The sequence below is a fragment of the Saccopteryx leptura genome, chromosome 2 (assembly GCF_036850995.1).
Source record: "Saccopteryx leptura isolate mSacLep1 chromosome 2, mSacLep1_pri_phased_curated, whole genome shotgun sequence".
In the NCBI taxonomy this organism is placed as follows: Eukaryota; Metazoa; Chordata; class Mammalia; order Chiroptera; family Emballonuridae; genus Saccopteryx; species Saccopteryx leptura.
In genome coordinates this window covers 323945514-323966832 of record NC_089504.1, presented here as the reverse complement: position 1 = coordinate 323966832, position 21319 = coordinate 323945514, and the positions used below count along the sequence as shown (strand labels likewise).

At 37.9% G+C, this 21319-nt stretch overlaps 1 non-coding gene and 2 pseudogenes across 1 annotated transcript; all 3 read left to right on the top strand.

Moving 5' to 3' along the window:
• The first annotated feature begins 633 nt into the window (after nucleotides 1–633).
• TRNAV-AAC (transfer RNA valine (anticodon AAC)) lies at nucleotides 634–709 on the top strand. The gene has a single exon. It is a non-coding gene; the product is annotated as a tRNA-Val (tRNA).
• Nucleotides 710–2710: 2001 nt separating this feature from the next.
• LOC136393598 (nucleophosmin-like) lies at nucleotides 2711–3658 on the top strand (annotated as a pseudogene).
• A 5674-nt stretch (nucleotides 3659–9332) lies between these two features.
• Nucleotides 9333–10624, top strand: LOC136393597 (bifunctional phosphoribosylaminoimidazole carboxylase/phosphoribosylaminoimidazole succinocarboxamide synthetase pseudogene; annotated as a pseudogene).
• The last annotated feature ends 10695 nt before the right edge of the window (nucleotides 10625–21319 follow it).

The window sequence follows — 21319 nt, the reverse complement described above, 5'->3', positions numbered from 1 at the left end:
AAAAATTAAAACTAGAATTACCACATGATCCAGGATTTCTACTTCTGGGTATACACCCCAAAGAACTGAAAGCAGTGTCTCAAAGAGACATTTGTACATACATATTCATAGCAGCATTATTCACAATAGCTAAAATATGGAAGCATTGAATTAGACCACTCTTTCAAGAAGTTTGATTGTTAGAAAGAAGAGAGTATGGTAGCTGAAAACAGCTATGGTTGGTGGATAGACAAATACATATTTTTCTTAAGATACAGGAGACTTGAGCAAGTTTAAATACTAGAAGGAATAGCTAAATATAAAGGAAAGAGACAAGATAGTCAATAAAAGCTCTGAGAATGAGGCAGGAATGGAATTCCTTGCACACACAGAAGAAATAATCTTGAATAATAGGAAAGGCACCTTTTTCACTGTAATAATAGAAAAGGAGGAAAAGATGGATATGGGTGCAGGTAGGCACAGTCAAAGGAGTTCATATCTGGTAACATCTATTTTTTTCTGAGTAGTCAGAGGAGCCACCTGCTGAAAGTAAAGGGGAGGAAAGAGAGTTTAAGCTTTATGGACAATGGGAACTTTTTGAAATAGTTGTTGCATAAGAGGAAGAAAATGATCATTAAAAAAACACAGTGGATTGCCCTGGCCGGTTGGCTCAGCGGTAGAGCGTCGGCCTAACGTGCGGAGGACCCGGGTTCGATTCCCGGCCAGGGCACACAGGAGAAGCGCCCATTTGCTTCTCCACCCCTCCGCCGCGCTTTCCTCTCTGTCTCTCTCTTCCCCTCCCGCAGCCAAGGCTCCATTGGAGCAAACATGGCCCGGCGCTGGGGATGGCTCTGTGGCCTCTGCCCCAGGCGCTAGAGTGGCTCTGGTCGCAACATGGTGACGCCCAGGATGGGCAGAGCATCGCCCCCTGGTGGGCAGAGCGTTGCCCCATGGTGGGCGTGCCGGGTGGATCCCGGTCGGGCGCATGCGGGAGTCTGTCTGACTGTCTCTCCCTGTTTCCAGCTTCAGAAAAATGAAAAAAAAAAAAAAAAAAAAGATAAACACAGTAGATTATAACTCAGTATTGAAGTCCTAGTCGTCAGTAAGCCCAGTGTTTTATGTTGGGTTGAACAGATTTGGAATGGTAGGAGTATGCAAAAATAAATAAGACTTAGTCAATGTTAAACAAGTGGGGAAGAGAAACATATAAACAGTTTAAAAGAATAGTTTGACTAGTCAGTGGTGCAGTGGATAGAGCATCAGACTGAGATGCAGAGGACCCAGGTTCGAAACCCTGAGGTCGCTAGCCTGAGCACGGGCTCATCTGGCTTGACCGCAGGGTCACTAGCTTGAGTGCAGGATCATAGACATGACCCCATGGTCGCTGGTTTGAGCAAGGGGTCACTCACTCTGCTGTAGCCCCCTGGTCAAGGCACATATGAGAAAGCAATCAATGAACAACTAAGGTGCCATAATAAAGAATTGATGCTTCTCATTTTTCTTCCTTTCTGCCTGTTTGTCTCTGTCTGTCCCTCTCATAGAGAGAGAGAGAGAGAGAGAGAGAGAGAGAGAGAGAGAATATATGAATTATGGCATATTGTTAAAATTAGTGAACTATGGCTATACATAGCAACATGAATGAATCATAAAAACTTAATATTGAGTGAAAGATATGTGGCACAGAACATACAAGTCCAGTTCTATAAAGTTCAAAAAGAGATGAAACTAAACTATATATTACAGGAATGCATGCACATATATGTGATAAAATATAAGGAAAAGCTAGATAGTCGTTACCATGAAAGTCAGGGCATGTGGGAGAAAGGAGAAGAGCGTGACCAGGAAGGGACATATGGGAGACTACTAGGGTGTTAGTGAATCCTATTTCTTAACCTGGATAATAATGTATTTACTCATGGTTTAATCAGGAAAGCAGACCACTTTGGATTATGAAGAGAGATTTATTATAGGAATTCGACCTTAGATAATAATAGGATGAGATGGGGAAGTGAAGTTCTTCAGAAGGGATTTAGAGGACCAGAGGAGTTACCAACCGATCTATTGGAGAAGCCACACAAATCCAGCTGCTATAATAGGACTGCAAAGGAATAGCTAGTGAAGAAGTCTATGGGAAGCTATAGCCTCTGTAGCTCTGCAGCCAAACACCTGGGAATGGGCACGGGCCACTACCAGGAGGAAGCTGTACATGGACCAGAGAAGAGCAAGGATGAGTTGGAACCAACAAGAAGTGGATGCTGTTTCACCTTTGCCTCCTAAATCTCACATGCGCTTCTCCTCTGGCCAACACTAAAGCAGAGCCATGCAGAAAAGGGGACTCTGGGAAACACAGTTCCCAGAGTAATCAATTTAAAAATAAAATGATCCAACATAGGTGGTCACTTGAGTTTCACTTTATAATTGTCCATTATATACTTTTATGGTAAAGACCTTTCTGGAATTATTATAATTCACAATAAAAAGACAATGAATATAAGAAGAGGAATATCATTTAAAAGGCCATGTATGACATATACCTATAGTGATATTAGGGTATGTATAAAAGTTCTATGAACCAAAAGGGATAACTCTGCCTGATAGCGTTAGGAAAGGTTTCACAGAAAAAGCAACATTTCTCCCTGGTGCGATTCCGTCCTGCGTGTCTGTTCTGAGGAACAGGCAGTCATACATCTTCGTCCGCCTTCTCTGCCACCTAAGTGCATGCTAGCACCCCATGGAAGATTCGATGGACATGAACATGAGCCCTCTGAGGCCCCCAGAACTATCTTTTCAGTGTGAACTAAAGGCCAACAAAGATTATCACTTCAAGGTGGATAATGATGAAAATGAGCACCAATTATCCTTATGAACGGTTAGGCGCTAGTGCAAAGGATGAATTGCACATTGTTGAAGCAGAGGCAATGAATTATGAAGGCAGTTTAATTAAAGTAACACTGATAACTTTGAAAATGTCTGTACAGCCAACGTTTCCCTTGGTGGCTTTGAAATAACACCACCTGTGGTCTTATGGTTGAAGTGTGGTTCAGGGCTTGTGCATATTAGTGGACAGCACGTAGCAGCTGTGGAGGAAGATGCAGAGTCAGAAGATGAAGACGAGGAGGACGTGAAACTCTCAGGTATCTCTGGGAAGCAATCTGCCCCTGGAAGCGGTAGCAAGGTGCCACAGAAAAAAGTAAAACTTGCTGCTGAGGATGACGATGATTTTGAGGATGAGGAAGCTGAAGAAAAAGCTCCAGTAAAGAAATCTATATGAGATACTCCAGCCAAAAATGCACAAAAATCAAACCAGAATGGAAAAGACTCAAAACCAACACCAAGATCAAAAAGTCAGAAATCCTTCAAAAAACAGAAAAGAACTCCTAAAACACCGAAAGGACCTAGTTCTGTAGAAGACATTAAAGCAAAAATGCAAGCAAGTATAGAAAAAGGTGGTTCTCTTCCTAAAGTGGAAGCCAAGTTCATCAATTACGTGAAGAATTGCTTCCGGATGACTGACCAGGAGGCTATTCAAGATCTCTGGCAGTGGAGGAAGTCTCTTTAAGAAAAGAGTTTAAACAGTTTGTTAAAATTTTCTGTCTTATTTCATTTCTGTAAGAGTTGATATCTGGTTGTCCTTTTTATAATGCAGAGTGAGAACTTTCCCTACCGTGTCTGATAAACATTGTCCAGGTTCCATTGCCAAGAATGTGTTGTCCAAAATGCCTGTTTAGTTTTTTTTTTAATTTTTTTTTAATTTTATTTATTCATTTTTAGAGAGACAGAGAGAGAAGGGGGAGGAGCTGGAAGCATCAACTCCCATATGTGCCTTGACCAGGCAAGCCCAGGGTTTCGAACCGGCGACCTCAGCATTCCAAGTCAAGGCTTTATCCACTGCGCCACCTGTTTAGTTTTTAAAGATGGAACTCCACCCTTTGCTTGGTGTTAAGTATGTATGGAATGTTATGATAGGACATAGTAGTAATGGTGGTCAGACAGATGGAAATGGTGGGGAGACAGAAATATACATGTGAAATAAACTCAGTATTTTAATAAAGTACCACTGTTTAAAAAAAAAAGAAAAAGCAACATTTTAAAGTTATAAAAGTAATTAGCTACCATTCATTGACCACTTACATGGCATTATAATATGCTCTTTATGTATATGATTTCATATAATTTTCACAACAAACCTGAGATAGGTATTATACTTCCCATTTTTCAGATAAAGAAACTGAGGTAAAGTAAAATAATTTAATTTGCCCAATGCCACACTAACTAATAAGAAAGAGTAGTAATTTGAACCTGCATTTGGTTTACTGCAACTACTCTTGACCATCATTCTCTACAACCTTCCATTTGAGTCTCGACAGGTGAATACCTGGCAAACAAAGGGAATGGCCTGAGCAGAGCGCTGGCAATGTGAGAGTGTGCTTTGCTTGCAGAACATTGAGGTCAGTGTGGCTGAGGAATGTCTTTGTGGGACACAGGGAAAGAAGTGAAAGAGTTGCAAAATTTGTTTAAGATTTCTTTTTAATGCCATGATAAAGTGTTTCAAGCTTATTTTATGGTAAACAGAGTTTAATTGGAGTTTAATTGGGGGAAACTGCATGATCAGACTTACGTTTTAAAATTCTGGCAGTAATTACTTAATAGTTATAAATACCTTTGTACATGGGAATAATCCCTCCCATTTAAATGCTTATTCTTTACGCAGAACTTTCAACCACATTATTTCTTTTGATTCTCACAATTAGCCTATGAGGAATGAAGAATAGGTGCTATTATCCCTATTATATGAATTTTAAAACTGAGGCTCATTAAAGTTAAGTAATTTGCCCGGTGTCACTCTGCTAATGAGTGGCCAACTCTGGATGAGAAACCGGGTTTCTCTGACTCCTAGTTTTTTCCTCTTTTTCCTATACCATATTGCTTAACTTGACCTAGGCAAATGTGAAAGCAAAAAAAAAAAAAAGAAAAAGAAAAAGAAAAGAAAAGAAATGAATCTAAATCCCCAAGCATATCCCAGTGGGTTGTTGCCAGAGCTGGTGAATTTTCTATTTCTTAAATTAAATTCTAGTCATAGAATTTCTGTTTGAACTAAAATTACATGACTCATAAATATATTTTTATTTAAACCTAATGACAGCAAATTGGTTCATAGTGGCAATATAGTAATTCTGAATAAATATAAATTTTATGTTTCAAAACGAAACACGTTCTCTAATTATAATGAACAAGAGAATGTAATTAGTCCCAATTGCCAAATGAGACATAGTGCCAGGAATTTCAAGAACAGGGAAAGAATGAAATTGTATTCCACAGGAATACCAGGAAAAGAATGATTCCAGGAAGATCTAGGATGCTTCATGGGAAATCAGTTCCTTTAGCTCCTTAAATCTCCATATCTATACCTTTCATCAACACGAAGAATTTCTTCGATTTTCAAATTTCTGGTTTGGTATTCTATTTTCCTTTATTAAAAGTCCTGTCATTGCCCTGAAATCTCCTCTTCAGTTTATAAATCCTGAGTTTATGAAGGTCTTGAGAATTTTGTTTTCCAATAGTATCCAGTTTTTCCTTTTAATGTAACCAGTGAGAAAGAATATAAACAAGGACTAGACAGCGGCCAATGGCATCCAAAGAAATTGCACCATTTCCTTTATCTCTTGCCTTTGGTTTTCTGGACTTCTGTCTACAAAAATGCCCAAGTTTATGTCTTGGTAACTCGCTGGGTGGGTCTGTGAAGAGACTGCTGATGGGAAGCGTCCCTCCTAAACCTGAGAATAATTGCACTAAAATTCAGAATCTCACCACAAGACAATTTTTCTCAATTCATCACCCTTCCAAGAACATTATGAATGTATCACTTTACAGAGAGAGCAACAGCAAAGCAATGTGCAAAATGACACATCTGTCTATTCTGGTTTATATTACTGGCTTTCTGAATTGGCTTTTTAGCTATTGTAAGTATGCATTAATATTGTCTTTTTGCCAAACCGCTTACGTCTCAAGATTTAAAAAAAAAAAACAAAGGAGAATAAATGCGTACGTTCATTCTCAAAGATTACATATATATTTTTCTCCAAAGCCATCAAAGATAGACAGTTCTTCTCATGTGCTCAAAAACTGGGGGATTGGTATCAAAACAACATGGGATTCTAGTGTCTTATTAAAATTGGTGTTTTTGCCTACAAAAGCTTTCTCTCTTTCATTATTTTCAGTTGGCTTGAAATATGCTGCTGTATACCCAGCCAAAATTATGAAATATTCAAGTACTAAGCATTTAAGTACTGAGTATATTGCAGAATGTGGTGGTGGCTTCAGCAACCTATTGGCTCCCATCCACCAGAACTCAAATGGAAAATGTACCAAATGAAGGTTTATACATAACTTCTGGGAAACTTCTCTAGATTTAATTTTTTTTTAAATTTAACCCTATTTTTCATTTCATATAAATGGTCCCAAAGAGATCTCTGTTAAGTGGCCAGCTTTAATTTATATACCTCAGGGATTCATAGCACTATAAATGGGAGGGCTGGTCCAGCTCTTAAAATAACAGCTTGCTTGGTCACAGGCACGATCCAGTAGTTTGAAATTAACCAAAATTAACAGAGCTATATATTCCACCTCCTGCTTATTTAGCTACCTGAAAGGCTATTCTAACTGCATCTGGTCAAATATATTAGCTGAATTAAGTTTAATCCATTGTTCAATACCAATTCCCTTAGTAGTGTTAGATAAATTGTCTAAATATCTTGTCTTCTCTAAATGTATACATGGAGATTACGCTCTTGCATTCTGTGATGAAATACTAAACCCCTGCTTTCGTTGCCACCACCCAAGTGCTTAACATTTGTTCCTGTGTTTCATGACTCGGGAAGGTAGCCTTCCTTTCTCTTATACTTCTTGTTTTAAATGGTCCGTAGCAACACACCCTCAAAATACTTACCTTCTTTGAATGGGAAAAAGACCTTTACTATTTATTGAGATTTATGAAAGAAAAGTTAAGGCTAGGTTGACATTATAGTAGATAAAGTACCTCCATAATCTAGTTTTTTGTAGCACAGAGAATAGACCAGGTAAAAGGTTTCTGGGTACCTTTATTCAGCCAATGTCTTATTTCTCCACTTAGTCTAATCTAAAGCCTTTCCTGGTCAATTTGAAAATGAGATAATATTAGCCCAACCTCTCTTTTTTACAAAAAAAAAAAAAAAAAAAAAAAAAGTTGTGTTAGGCTTTTGGCTTTGACTTGTGCTTTTCCCTCTAGAGTTATATATTAAAAACCAACTTATATCTTTTAAAATGAGTTAATATGGTTAAAGTAGTTAGAACAGTATCTATACATAGTTCTATATTCACATGTACTCTTATTAATATATATTTTATTCCAACTCCTTTGTAAAGTCTGCCCTATCCTCATCTGGCCTCTCCTCTCTATACAACCATATTGTTTTGGGGAGGTATATTTTCTTATTTAAACTTATATTCAACTTAATTGTTAATGTTTCTCTTTCCCTCACTAGACAGTAAGCTATTTGAGACTAAGAGCCACGGCTTTTCATCTTTTGGCCTCCTCCCCAGTGCCTAGCATACTGCTTTTCAGGCATTACAGTCTTTGATTTAATTGTAATAATGACCTTCAAAACCAGTGAGAAGTTATCAACCAGTGCAGCCTTCTCTCTTAGACCTGCCTAAAAATTCTGATAGACACCAAATTAGTTTACTTATGCAGACAAGTTGGAATTGTAGTAAGATAAAGCAAGTAGCATGGTCAAGCTGTCAGGGACCAGAAAAAGGTAATTATAAAACAACAACAAAATGTACAAACAATGGGGCTAACTATGTAATTAATTTAGACTAAAACTCAGTAAGGCAAGGAACAGACTGAAACACCATTAGGGACAAGGATAGATTTAGGTAAGTGATTAGGGAGGGATGAAGCGTGCATAGTCCAGATCCCATTTACAGGCAGGAAAGAGAAGCTGCAATGTAAAGAAAGCATCAGAAATGGCTTCCAAAAGCTTCGTTAACAAGTGATTGTGCAATAGGAGATTTAAAAACTACAGTGTCTTGCCTGGCCTGTGCAGTGCCTAGAACAGTGACCTGTATGGCTGAGGTTGCTGGTTTGAAACCCTGTTTTGCCTGGCCAAGGCACACACAACAGCAAGCAATGAACAAATAAAATGAAGCAACTATGAGTTGATACTTCTCACTCCCCCCATCTCTGTAAAATTAATAAGTAAAACTTTAAATAAAAAAACCTCTCAGCAAATTGAGATAGAAGAAAACTTCCTCAATTTGTTAAAATGCATTTACAAAAAATCTACATCTAACATTATACTTAATGGTGAATGACTGAATGAATGCTTTTCCCCTAAAATCAGTAACAAGACATTTATCTACTCACACTATTCCTATTTAACATTATACTGAAGGTTTTATTTAATTCAGTAAACACGAAGAATGAAACAGCTTCCAGTTGGAAAGAAAGTCTTCATTCACAGATAACATGATCATTTATGTAGAATATCCAATGCAATATACAAAACTCTACTAGAACTAGTAAGTTTAGCAAGGTTGAAGGACATGAGAAAAGTATACAACAATTGTATTTTTTACATACTAACAACACTCAGATATTGAAATAAAAAACACTAATATAAAATATAAAGTACTTAGGATAAAATGTTACAAAAATGTGCTAGACCCGTACAGGAAAACTACAAAATATTGCTAAGAGAAATTAAACAAGAGATATACTTTGTTCATGTGTGGATGACTCTATTTTTAAGATGTGAAATCTTCCCATTAAAATCTTAATAAAAATTCATGTAAACTCTTTTGAGTAAATTGACAAGCTGATTCTAAAATTCATAAGAAATGCAAAGAACCAAGAATGGGCAATTCAACTTTGATAAAAAAAAAAAAAGAATAAAATTGTAGAATTAACACTATCTGGTGTCAAGATTTATAAAATTACAGTAGTCAAGACAATGTGGTATGGTAAAAATAAATAAATAAATAAATAGAACAGAATAGAGTTCAGAAATACAGCCACACATATATGGATAAGTTATTTTTTGACAACGGTGCAAAGACAATCCTGTGGAGAGAAGATAGTCACTCTAAAAAATGTTACTGGAAAGGAATCCTTGGAGAAACCACTTGTAACCACAGTCGTAATCTCGGTGGGCAAAGACCCCGAGATTCCACTGTGGTCCGGACTAGAACGCGAGTTCTGGGTGACCTCCTGGCCCTGAGGGTCTGTGGGCCACGCCTCCCTCCCCACCCCTTGAGCCTCTGTGACTACTCCTCTTTTCCAGAGTTCAGCATCTCCAAGTGCAGCCTCAGCCTCCAGCTCAGCCAGGATAATGGTGACCGCTGAGGTATTAAACATTGGTAAAAAAAACTCTGTGAGGGTAAAACAAAAGAAGTCAATTAATTGTTAGACAGTCCAGGAAAAGTCATTCTGCAATCCAAGGACCAGATTACAGCGGGAAGTGCAGCCAGAAAGAATCACCTGGAAGGAAAAGCTGCAATCTCAAATAAAATTACTAGTTGTATTTTTCATTGTTACAGGAAACAGGTATCAAAATTGCTTTCACCAGAAAATGTGAAGAGACAGCTTTCATTGCACCTAAGTGTGACATGATTCCAATTGAATTGGTTTGTAAAAGAATAGCAACTGGGTTTTTTCTCAAAAGAAATCCTGGTGTCAAGGAAGGGTACAAGTTTTACCCTCCTAAAGTGGAGATATTTTTTAAGGATGATGTCAATAATGACCCCAGTGGTCTGAGAAACAGCTCATTGCTGCAGAATTGTGCTTTGCTGGACTTGTTATAGGCCAAAATGAAATAGATATCATGAGTGATGCTACACAGACTATTTTTGAAATATTGGAGAAATCCTGGTTGCCCCAGGACTGTACACTGGTTGATCTGAAGATTGAATTTGGTGTTTATGTCACCACGGAAGAAACTGTTCTTACTGATGTTATTGATAACGATTCCTGGAGACTCTGGCCATCAGGAGATTGAAGCCAACAGAAAGACGAACAGTCATATTGTGACCTCAAAGAAGTAACTTCTGAAGGGTTCCAGATGGTGAAGAAAAATTTTGAGTGGGTTGCTGAGAGAGTCGAGTTGCTTCTGAAACCAGAAAGTCAGTGCAGGATTGTAGCATTGATGGGCCCCACTTCTGATCTCAATCACTGTGAAAAAATCAAGAAGACTTGTGGAAAGTTTGGCATTCCACACAAACTTCAGGTAACCTCTGCCCATAAAGGACCAGATGAAACTCCAAGGATTAAATCTGAGTATGAAGGGAATGGCATTCCTACAGTATTTGTGGCAGTGGCAGGCAGAAGCAATGGTTTAGGACCAGTGATGCTGGTGACACTGCATATCCAGTTATCAGCTGTCCTCCCCTCATTCCAGACTGGAAAGCTCAAGATGTGTGGTCTTCTCTTCAACTACCCAGTGGTCTTAGCTGTTCCACCATCCTTTCTCCAGAAGGATCAGCTCAGTTTGCTGCTCAGATATTTGGATTAAACAACAATCTGGTATGGGCCAAACTGTGAGCAAGTATATTAAACACGTGAATTTACTTAAAACAGGCTGACAAGAAAATCTGAGAGGGCAATTTATAAAAAAGAATATCATTGCCTGACCAGGCGGTGGCGCAGCAGATAGAGCTTCAGACTGGGATGAGGAGGACCCAGGTTCGAGACCCCGAGGTCGCCAGCTTGAGCGTAGGCTCATCTGGTTTGAGCAAAAGCTCACCAGCTTGGACCCAAGGTCGCTGGCTCGGGCAAGGGGTTACTCGTCCTGCTGAAGGCCCATGGTCAAGGCACGTATGAGAAAGCAATCAATGAACAACTAAGGTGTCCAACAAAAAACTGATGATTGATGCTTCTCATCTCTCTTGCGTTCCTGTCTGTCTGTCCCTGTCTATCCTTCTCTCTAACTCTCTCTCTGTCTCTGTAAAAAAAAAAAAAATTACTATATTTTTTAGAAGGAAAAAATATAAATTTCTAGTTTAGCTGCAGAAAGAAATGTCAAGCTTAGCTGTAGAAAGAAATGTCAAGCAAGATGAAAAGATTTTAAATCAATCAGAGAAAACAAAATTTATTAGTGAATAAATGCTTCTCTAGCTTCATGAATTAGTAGAATACATGTACATATTTAAGGACATTTTAAAATTAACCTTTTACCCACTACTACATAGTTATTGTTCTCAAAAGTGAATATTGTTCTCAAATGCTAATAATGTCCTATTGTAGAGCTCTGAAGTTACTATTGACCTATATCTCAACCCATAAAGTTTAAAAAGTTAAAATCATTTTATCATAGAAAGGATGATAAGAGCAATAGCGGTCTCTTTCTAATTAAATCTTTACAAAATTCTAAAAAATAAAATTAAAAAAAAAATGTTGCTAGCCTGACCAGGTGGTGGCGTAGTGGTTAGAGTGTCAGACTGGGATGTGGAGGACCCAGGTTCGAAACCCCGAGGTCACCAGCTTGAGCGCAGGTTCATCTGGTTTGAGCAAGGCTCGCCAGCTTGAGCCCAACATCACTGGATTGAGCAAGGATTGAGCAAGGGGTCACTCGCTCTGCTGTATCCCCCCCCCGTCAAGGCACATATCAGAAAGCAATCAATGAGAAACTAAGGTGCCACAAAGAAGAACTGATGCTTCTCATCTCTCTCCCTTCCTGTCTGTCTGTCCCTATTTGTCCCTCTCTCTGTCTCTGTCACTAAATAAATAAATAAAATGTTGCTGGAACAATTGGATTAAAAAAAATAAACTTGGATCCATATCTTGCCCCATATACAAACATTACCTCAAAGTGCATCACAGACCTAAAATCACAGACTAAAAGAAAATATTTGCAAAGCATATATCTGATGAAAGGCTTGAGTCCAGAATATACAAAGGTATCTCAAAACTCAATAATAAGAGAACAAACAGCCCAATTTTTAAAAATTGGGCACACAGTTTGAACAGAGTCTTCACCAAATAAGATACATGGATGGAATGAAAACACAATAAAATGTGCTCAACACACACTTGACCTGTGGTGGCGCAGTGGTTAGAGCAATGACCTGGAACGCTGAGGTCGCCGGTTCAAAGCCCTGGGCTTGCCTGGTCAAGGCACATATGGGAGTTGATGCTTCCTGCTCCTCTCCCCTCCTTCACTCTCTCTCTCCTCTCTCTCTAAAAATGAATAAATTTTAAAAAAATGCTCAACATCATTATATATTAGAGAAATGCACATTAAAATCACAATAAAATACTACTACACATCCATAGAATGGTTAAAATTTAAAAGTCTGACCAGGCAGTGGCACAGTGGATAGAGCGATGGACTGGGATGCAGAGGACCCAGGTTCGAAACTCCAAGGTCACTGGCTTGAGTGCGGGCTCACCAGCTTGAGCACAGGGTTGCTAGCTTGAGTGTGGGATCATAGACATGACCCCATGGTCGCTGGCTTGAGCAAGGGGTCACTCACTCTGCTGCAGCCCCCCGGTCAAGGCACATGTGAGAAAGCAATCAATGAACAACTAAAGAGACTAAGGAGCTACAAAAAAGAATTGATGTTTCTCATCTCTCTCCCTTCCTGTCTGTCCCTATCTGTCCCTCCCTCTGTCTCTCTATCTCTGTCACACACAAAAAAAAAAGGTAACAAAACTGATCATACCAAGTGTTGACAAAAATATGGAGGAACTGAAATTTTTATACCTTATTGATAGGAATGTAAAATAGTACGATTATTTTGGAAAACAGTTCGACAGTTTCTCAAAATGTTAAACAGACACCTACCATATTAGCTGCCCACTCCACTCTTAGGTATTTACACATGAGAAATGAAAGCATATGTCCATTTAAAGACTTAAACATGAATAATGTTTATAGGAGCTTTATCTGTAATAGTACAAAACTGGAAATACCCAAACATCCATTAACATGTGAACAAATAAGCATATCTATATAATGGAATACTACTCAGCAATGAAAGGGAATGATCTACGGTTAGGTACAACAATACAGATGAATCTCAAAATAATCATATTAAGTTAAAGAAATCAGGCAAAAAAAAATACTTCATTTATGCAAAATTCTAGACAATGCAAATCAGTCTAAACTGACAGAAAGCTAATCAGTGGTGGTTTGTGGATGAGAATGGGGTTGGGGGAGAATGAGGTGGGAAAGAGGGACTACGAAGAGACGTAAGACAACTTTTTGAGGCAATGGATATGTTCATTATCTTGATTGTGTTGATTGTTTCATGGGTAATAAATATAGACAGTCCCTGACTTATAATAGTTGATTTACAAGTTTTCAACTTTATGATTGTGTCAAAGCTATACACATTCAGTAGAAATCCCACTTCAAATTTTGAATTTTGATCATTTCCTGGGCTTGTTATCTGCGCTACAACGCTCTCTCAGGATTCAGGGCAGCAACTCTCAGTTGGCAACTCACAGTCAGCTACATGATCAGGAGGGTTATCAACTAATACTCTAGAGAGCAGTGTTTTTCAACCACTAATCCGCAGACCAGTCCGCCAGAAATTTTGTGCAGGTCCATGAAAGAGGTAACCATCCTGATATTGTATGAAGATTGTAGACCCAATGATCTTAGTCAAATTTGCTTATGCTCACAATGATGTCTGTCTTAGTGGTCCCCGAAATAATTCTTTTATTTTCACCAGTCCCCAAGTGTAAAAAGGTTGAAAACCACTGCTCTAGGATGTATCCATTATGTTAAATGATTTTGTCTAACTGTAGGCTAATGTAACTGTTTTGAGCATGTTTAAAGTAGGTTAGGCTAAGCTATGATGTTTGGTAGGTTGGCTGTATTAAATGTATTTTTTACTTACAATATTTTCAATTTAGGATGGATTTATTGAAATGTAATCCCATTGTAAATTGAGGATAATCAGTATATTAATCCTTGTCAAATTGTACACTTCAAAAATATGCAATTTAGCCTGACCAGGCGGTGGTGCCGTGGATAGAGCATCGGACTGGGATGCAGAGGACCCAGGTTCAAGACCCCGAGGTCGCCAGCTTGAGCACGGGCTCATCTGGTTTGAGCAAAAGCCCACCAGCTTGAACCCAAGGTCGCTGGCTCGAGCAAGGGGTTACTCGGTCTGCTGTAGCCCCACGATCAAGGCACATATGAGAAAGCAATCAATGAACAACTAAGGTGTCGCAACAAAAAAACTAATGATTGATGTTTCTCATCTCTCTCCATTCCTGTCTGTCTGCCCCTATCTATCCCCCCCTCTGTCTCTATAAAAAAAAGTATGCAATTTATTGCATATTATATATCAATTTAAAATGAATAAAAAAATAAAAGAAAAAATATTACATAGTTTCATAATTAGGGTGAGCAAGATCTTTCTTAGCATGCACTAAATCTAGAAACTATCAATTAAAATTGGCTACATAATAGACCACAAATTGACACATGACATAAATTCAGCTAAAGGATAAACCTCAACATGATACACAAAAGATTAATACCTTCACTAAAATCCTGTTACCAATCAATAAGAAAAAGAGAAATACTTACACAGAAAAATAAGGGAAAAAAGCATGCAACTCTTGGTATTTCACAAATGAATAAATCTAAAATTATCAATAAATGTATAAGATGTGCTACTCTGTCTCATTTAATTGGCAAATATTAGAAACATGGATTATATAGAGAGCAGGTGAGAGCAAGGAGCACTCTCATATCCTGTTGGTGGCACTCTAAATTTGTATATTGATCAGCAGAACTCTAACAGAGAGCAATTTGAAAAGACATACACAACTTTAAAATATCTAAACACTTAATCCAATAATTTGAATTTTTAGAAATTTATCCAAGGAAATCATTAAACAAATGTAATCTTGTGTATAAAAGCCCCAAATTGAAAACCTAAATGTCCTTCACTAGAGAGATTTATCAAATAAATTGTGGCTTACCTGTAGGGAGTTAACTATGACCAGAATATTATATCACTAATATCATTGATATTTACATGTATTGACATGGAAAGATATCTAAGATATATCAAGTGGAGAAAAAAGCAATTTGCAAAGTACTATGCATAATATAAAAGTAAATTTAAAAAGTACTTTGTACATTAAAAAATATCTAGGAGGATATACAGCAGAGTATTACCAATGTTTTTGTCTGAGAGATAAGATTATAGATACAATTTCCAGTTTTGTGATAGTTGTATTGCTCGATTTTTACAACAAATGTATATTTTAATTGTTAAAAAATCAATAAACAGTTTCCATTTTGAAAAAAATTCTGACCTAATGTTATTCAATAAGAATTTTAGGCCCTGGCCGGTTGGCTCAGTGGTAGAGTGTCGGCCTGGCGTGCAGGGGACCCGGGTTCGATTCCCGGCCAGGGCACATAGGAGAAGCGCCCATTTTCTTCTCCACCCCCCCCCTCCTTCCTCTCTGTCTCTCTCTTCCCCTCCCGCAGCCAAGGCTCCATTGGAGCAAAGATGGCCTGGGAGCTGGGGATGGCTCCTTGGTCTCTGCCCCAGGCGCTAGAGTGGCTCTGGTCGCGGCAGAGCGACGCCCCGGAGGGGCAGAGCATCGCCCCCTGGTGGGCAGAGCGTCGCCCCTGGTGGGCGTGCCGGGTGGATCCCGGTCGGGCGCATGCGGGAGTCTGTCTGACTGTCTCTCCGTTTCCAGCTTCAGAAAAATACAAAAAAAAAAAAAAAAGAATTTTATAAAAGTATGAGCCAAATCTTTTCCAACCTAGTTTTTAAAATATTCTAACTAGTTCATTGAATGCTTTTAGAAAGTGTTTCTTCTATTGAAAGAGCATAAACAATTTTCTTGAATTGTGATTTTTAAACATTTATAAGCAAATGGTTCTAAACCAAATAGTTTTGAGCATGAAAAATACAAGCTGTTGGACTTGTATAACCAGCTTTGAGTAAAAATACATCTATCATCACTTTGTGAGATGACTTCCCACTAAACAAACACCTGGGCTAAGAAAATTAATGGATAAACCAATATTGCAAGCCTGGTCTACATTCATATATACTGGATTAGTTTTCATTCACATCATTACTTCTTGTTGAAAAGTATTCCATTTAAAATAGTTGAAAAATTTGTTTTTCCCAATATAGTGTCACATTTAAATAGACACTAAAATACTCCGAATAACGTTACACAAAAGCTGCAAAACCCTGTAATTATTTTTAGAATGGTACTGTATAATAACCATCTGTGCTATATAAATGCACATGAAAACAAAGCCCTATGAGGAACACCAGTTATTAGAATAATGTGTCTTAAAATGAACCATCTTCAAATTTAAGATTTTTCACATCAGGGAAAGTTAACAAGATGAAGGTATGATTAAAGATAGAAGGTATACATCAAATATGAACTGCATCACTTCTCTGCACCAAATTTTATCATTCCCGCCTATGACAATTTAAACAAACAAACAAAAAAAAGCCAAACACATTATAAATCATACACTCTCACACACACTTTCTTAAGCAAAAACACCTACCAGGTATACAGTCAAATTAAAACTGCAGGAGAGATTTATTACCTTGTAGATGTTCCTAATTATTTGAAAAATGTGTCTCCTGTTCAATAGCAACTTCTTTCAAGAGCACATTTCAAACTTAGGAAAGGGGATCAAATCACTATAAAAGTGATCATAGAGAGTGTTTATTAAATCAGGATTTCAGGGTAAAGCAAATTTTTGTCAGGTATTGTGGGTTATTTTCTATATTACACACAAGAGTGGTTGGCCTTTGTCTCTATCTAGAAAGCTTGCTATGTATAGGAGATACAATAATATAGAAGCTATACTGGAGCAGGGGCAACAGAGAGGGAAAGGGGGTAAGATTTATTACCTTCAATTATTTTTGTTAAAAATGCTCCTCAGGGCACAGGCACATAATATATTGTACTTTCCATTACTTAGTGCAAATGTAAAACATATCTAAAAAACACATTTCATCCTTATAACATATTAAAATAACAAGTAGGATGTCATGACATTAATTTGACAGATGGACTGTCATTTAGCAATGTTGTACAACATTAGTTAACAGCAAATTAATATCATCATACTCAATTTTTCTTAACATCTAGAAGCTATCAGATTGAAAAAAAATTTCCTAGTAAGGTATTTTTGATTTGCTTACAAATGTAATGAGGCAAAATAGCTAGCTAAAAATATGCAAATGTATCCACATATAATTTAAAAATATCTTTTTAAAAAATTAAAAAAATAAATGATAGAATAATCTATAAACTTTGATCTTAGCCACTATGCCCTCCAACTTTATCCTTCACTAAGATTGTGATTTTTTTTTGCAAGTTCACATGTACATTATGAATTGACTCATAAAAATTTTCAGCATATTGTACAAGGTTTATTATAACACCCTTACTATATATTAAGACCAGTATCTTTTCATCAATACCAGCTGTTAAGCAAACTCAAATGACATAGTAGATTAATGATTAGTCAATATAAAAGAAAGCAAAGATAGAGTGACATAAATTTAATTTTATTATACATTGGCATCTAAAGCCACAATTCATATCCCACTGACCACAAATGACTTCTCTACTGTAAAACAGTCTTGATGTGTATAATTCTAGTAACAATAACATTCACCAAATGAATGTTAATGTTAAAGTCTTCATATCAAATATTGATGTTTTCTGAAATAATTTTAATAATATTAGAATAACATGAGAAAATTATTTCTTCTAAATTTATCCCCATTGATGACTTAAATATTTCTGTAGGTACTTTCTGTTAATATTTTTTCATTATGTAATGTACAAAGGGGAGGGGCAAAACAGGAAGGAGAACTTCCAGCCTAGTATCAAGGTTCTAGTCAAAACATCAGCTGAGCTTTAGCTGACACTTGGAGCAGGGACAGGAAGGGCAGCAAAAACATGGCTTTAAATCTTTAGCAGCTACATTCTAGAAAAACATAAGAGAGTGATATAGCATTAAAAGTAGACCTGCTTCTCTGTAAAAGGATTGTGGTAACCATACTTTCTCAGCAAAGAAGTTGTAATTTCCTAATGGAAACAAAGAAGATCTGGTTTTAAGAATGATTGCATCAAACTTAAGGAAGGAATTTGCATGCTCTTTGTTTAAAACTTTAAAATTTTATCTCCTTTGAGAAACCAACCCATTCATACCACTAGCATATACTTACCTCTCTAGTTATGTATGTTAATTCAGTCATTCCCATTAGATTTTACATTCTCTGAAAGCAGGGACCATGTCTTAAACTTTGTGTTTTTTTCCCTTTATTAGCATAGTGTTAAGCACAGACTATGTACTCAATAAATACTTGCTTGTGAAATTTTAGCTATGGTTATCTGCTTAAAAATCTAGATGTATTTTTTACCCCAAGTCCAATTTTTTTAGATAAGTGTATCTTCCTTTTCTGCTTATGACTTATTCTGAGTCTCACTTTTCCTTCATTTTATCTATTTATTACTCCCATTCTTTCCTTTTTTTTTTTCTTCCAACTCCCAGGACATATATTATAGATAGATCCTCAACGTACACACACATATACACTGACATAATACTAAATATATAACATTCTTACAAATTTATATATAAAATATATTATAATTGTATATAATTGATTGATCATAATGTGTATACTTTGTTCTTATTGCTTTAAAAGAAATCTAGAAAACTAAATAATTATCATTTTTAAGGTTATTATAAATTGATTATTCCCACCAAAATCACTAGCTCTCTCTTCCAATAGTTGGTTTTCATTATTCCACCACACAGCAATGATTTCATTCAAATGTCACATTCCTTACTTAAAATATTTAATTTTATTAATTTCTTGATAATTGTGGGTTTTGTGCATTTGCTGATTCCACTGGAAGAAAGTGATGGTTGTTACTGATTGAAGAGAATTTAAAAAAATAATTCTTGATTTAGTCTCACAGTGGTACCAGCAATTTTTTTTTTTTTCATTTTTCCGAAGCTGGAAACGGTGAGGCAGTCAGACAGACTCCAGCATGCACCCGACCGGGATCCACCCGGCACGCCCACCAGGGGGCGACGCTCTGCCCCTCTGGGGCATCGCTCTGTTGCGTCCAGAGCCATTCTAGCGCCTGAGGCAGAGGCCACAGAGCCATCCCCAGCGCCCGGGCCATCTTTGCTCCAATGGAGCCTTGCTGTGGGAGGGGAAGAGAGAGACAGAGTGGAAGGAGAGGGGAAAGGGTGGAGAAGCAAATGGGCACCTCTCCTGTGTGCCCTGGCCGGGAATCAAACCCGGGACTCCTGCAGCCAGGCCGACGCTCTACCGCTGAGCCAACCAACCAGGGCCGGTGTCAGCAATTTTATCTCAGCTTTCCTGCTCAGTCATTTCTAGATTATAAACCTTCATATATTTTGTGATTTATGATTATTTTAGGAGGAAGAAGGTACAGTTAGTACAGTAATTGACACACAAATCTGTAACTTAGTAGCAAACCTAAATTCCTGTCCTTCTAAAAATAAAAACAGTATACTGTAGTTGCTCAGTTTCCATGACTATTAGATTTGAACACTGTTTTTCATTATTCATAAGGAAATCCATTGTATCAATTAGAAATGAGATCAACAAAGGGACAAATAGTAATGCATTTGTTATTATATTATGCTATCAGTTGAACATCAAAATATTTTACAGAAAATTATATTTAATGATTTCAATCATTATTGATAACCATATTATATTGAGTATAGGTTCATGGAAAGTTAGTATTCAGATTTGAGTTACTGGCATTAACAATGTGTGACTAAAGAAATAAATTGACCTTTTGTTGGGCGGATAAAATGTATTATGCTCACTTTGTTAAAGATGGTGCCCGCTGCCCACGTGGAGGCCGTTGCCCAGGTGATATTAATGTGTTGGGGGCGGGCTAAAGGCAGGTAGAATCCTTGTAGCCTGGGGCTTGGTTTTGGGATTAAGCCTTTCCTACCCTTTTTGATGTGGGGTGGTACAATCCAATCATGCCTCAGAAAGTGACTTTGTATTAGAGACTTCCCTATTTTGTATATTGGATTAAGGGTTTTGAATCTACACTATAAAATAGGGGTAGAACGGGAGCTGGGGCTCTTGGTTCCTGAGGTTAGCATGAGAGAGCGGAGAGAGTAGAGCCAGCAGCTAAAGGAGGCCACGTGGAGGAGGCCAGGAGAAGCAGCCAAGATGGCGGAGTGCTGAGTGAGATGCCAGTTTATACAAACTTTGTATCTGGGATAAGGAAGAAGATGGGGAACTGAGGGAAATAAGGCTGGTGAGCTAGAAACCTTTGATTCTAGGAAACTCGGATAAATCAGTAGCTTTGTGAGCACTGAATGTGACTGGGTTTTGGAGCCCAGTGTGTATTTTTACTTGCCCGCCGGGTGCAAGCTAGATTAAAGACTATGGCCCACCAGTTTTTGGCTCCATGGTTTCTTTACCGACTGTCCGAATCCAATGCGAACCTGCAAGGGCCGGGCTGCTGTGATAGTGGCCCTGGCCCTGCCTGCTGGCTTTACACCTTTGTTGGGCAGATAAAATATATTATCCTCACTTTGTTAAAGATGGCGCTGCCCACGTGGAAGCCCATCACCCAGGTGATAGTATTAATTACCCTTCTTGCTTGGGATGGGTGTGATTGTATTAATGTGTGTTGGCGGAAGGCTTTCACACCAAAAGGTTTTAAAAGGAAGAGAGATCATGTTGTTCTGGGAGAAGAGTGATTACTTTCTAGGAGGAGCCCATGCTGTGAGAGAGCAGAGAAAGGCCACATGGAGGAGGCCAGGAGAAGCAGCCAAGATGGTGGAGTGCTGAGGAGAAGCCAGTTTGTGCAGAGTTTGTGCAGAGAGGAGGAGATTGAGGAACAGAGGTGAATAAGGCTGGTGAGCTAGAAACCTTTCATTCTAGGAAACTCGGATAAGTCAGTAGCTTTGTGAGCACTGAATGAGTGGGTTTTGGAGCCCAGTGTGTGTTTTTACTTGCCCGCCGGGTGCAAGCTAGGATTAAAGGTAATGGCCCACCAGTTCTTGGCTCCATTGTTTCATTACTATCTGTCCGAATATAATGTGAACCTGCATGGGCCAGGCAGCTGTGATGGTGGCCAAGCCTACTGGCCATACAAAATGTAAACATAGAATTAAAAACATTGCAACTCCTACAAGAAACTGTCTAGTAACATACTGCCATTGGTTGATTACCTCTGAGTGTGAAATTTCATTAGAATCATCTTTCAAAATATCTCTGTCTTTTATCTCAAAGACAAGTATTTGTAATTATAACCATCACAATAGGCAACTGT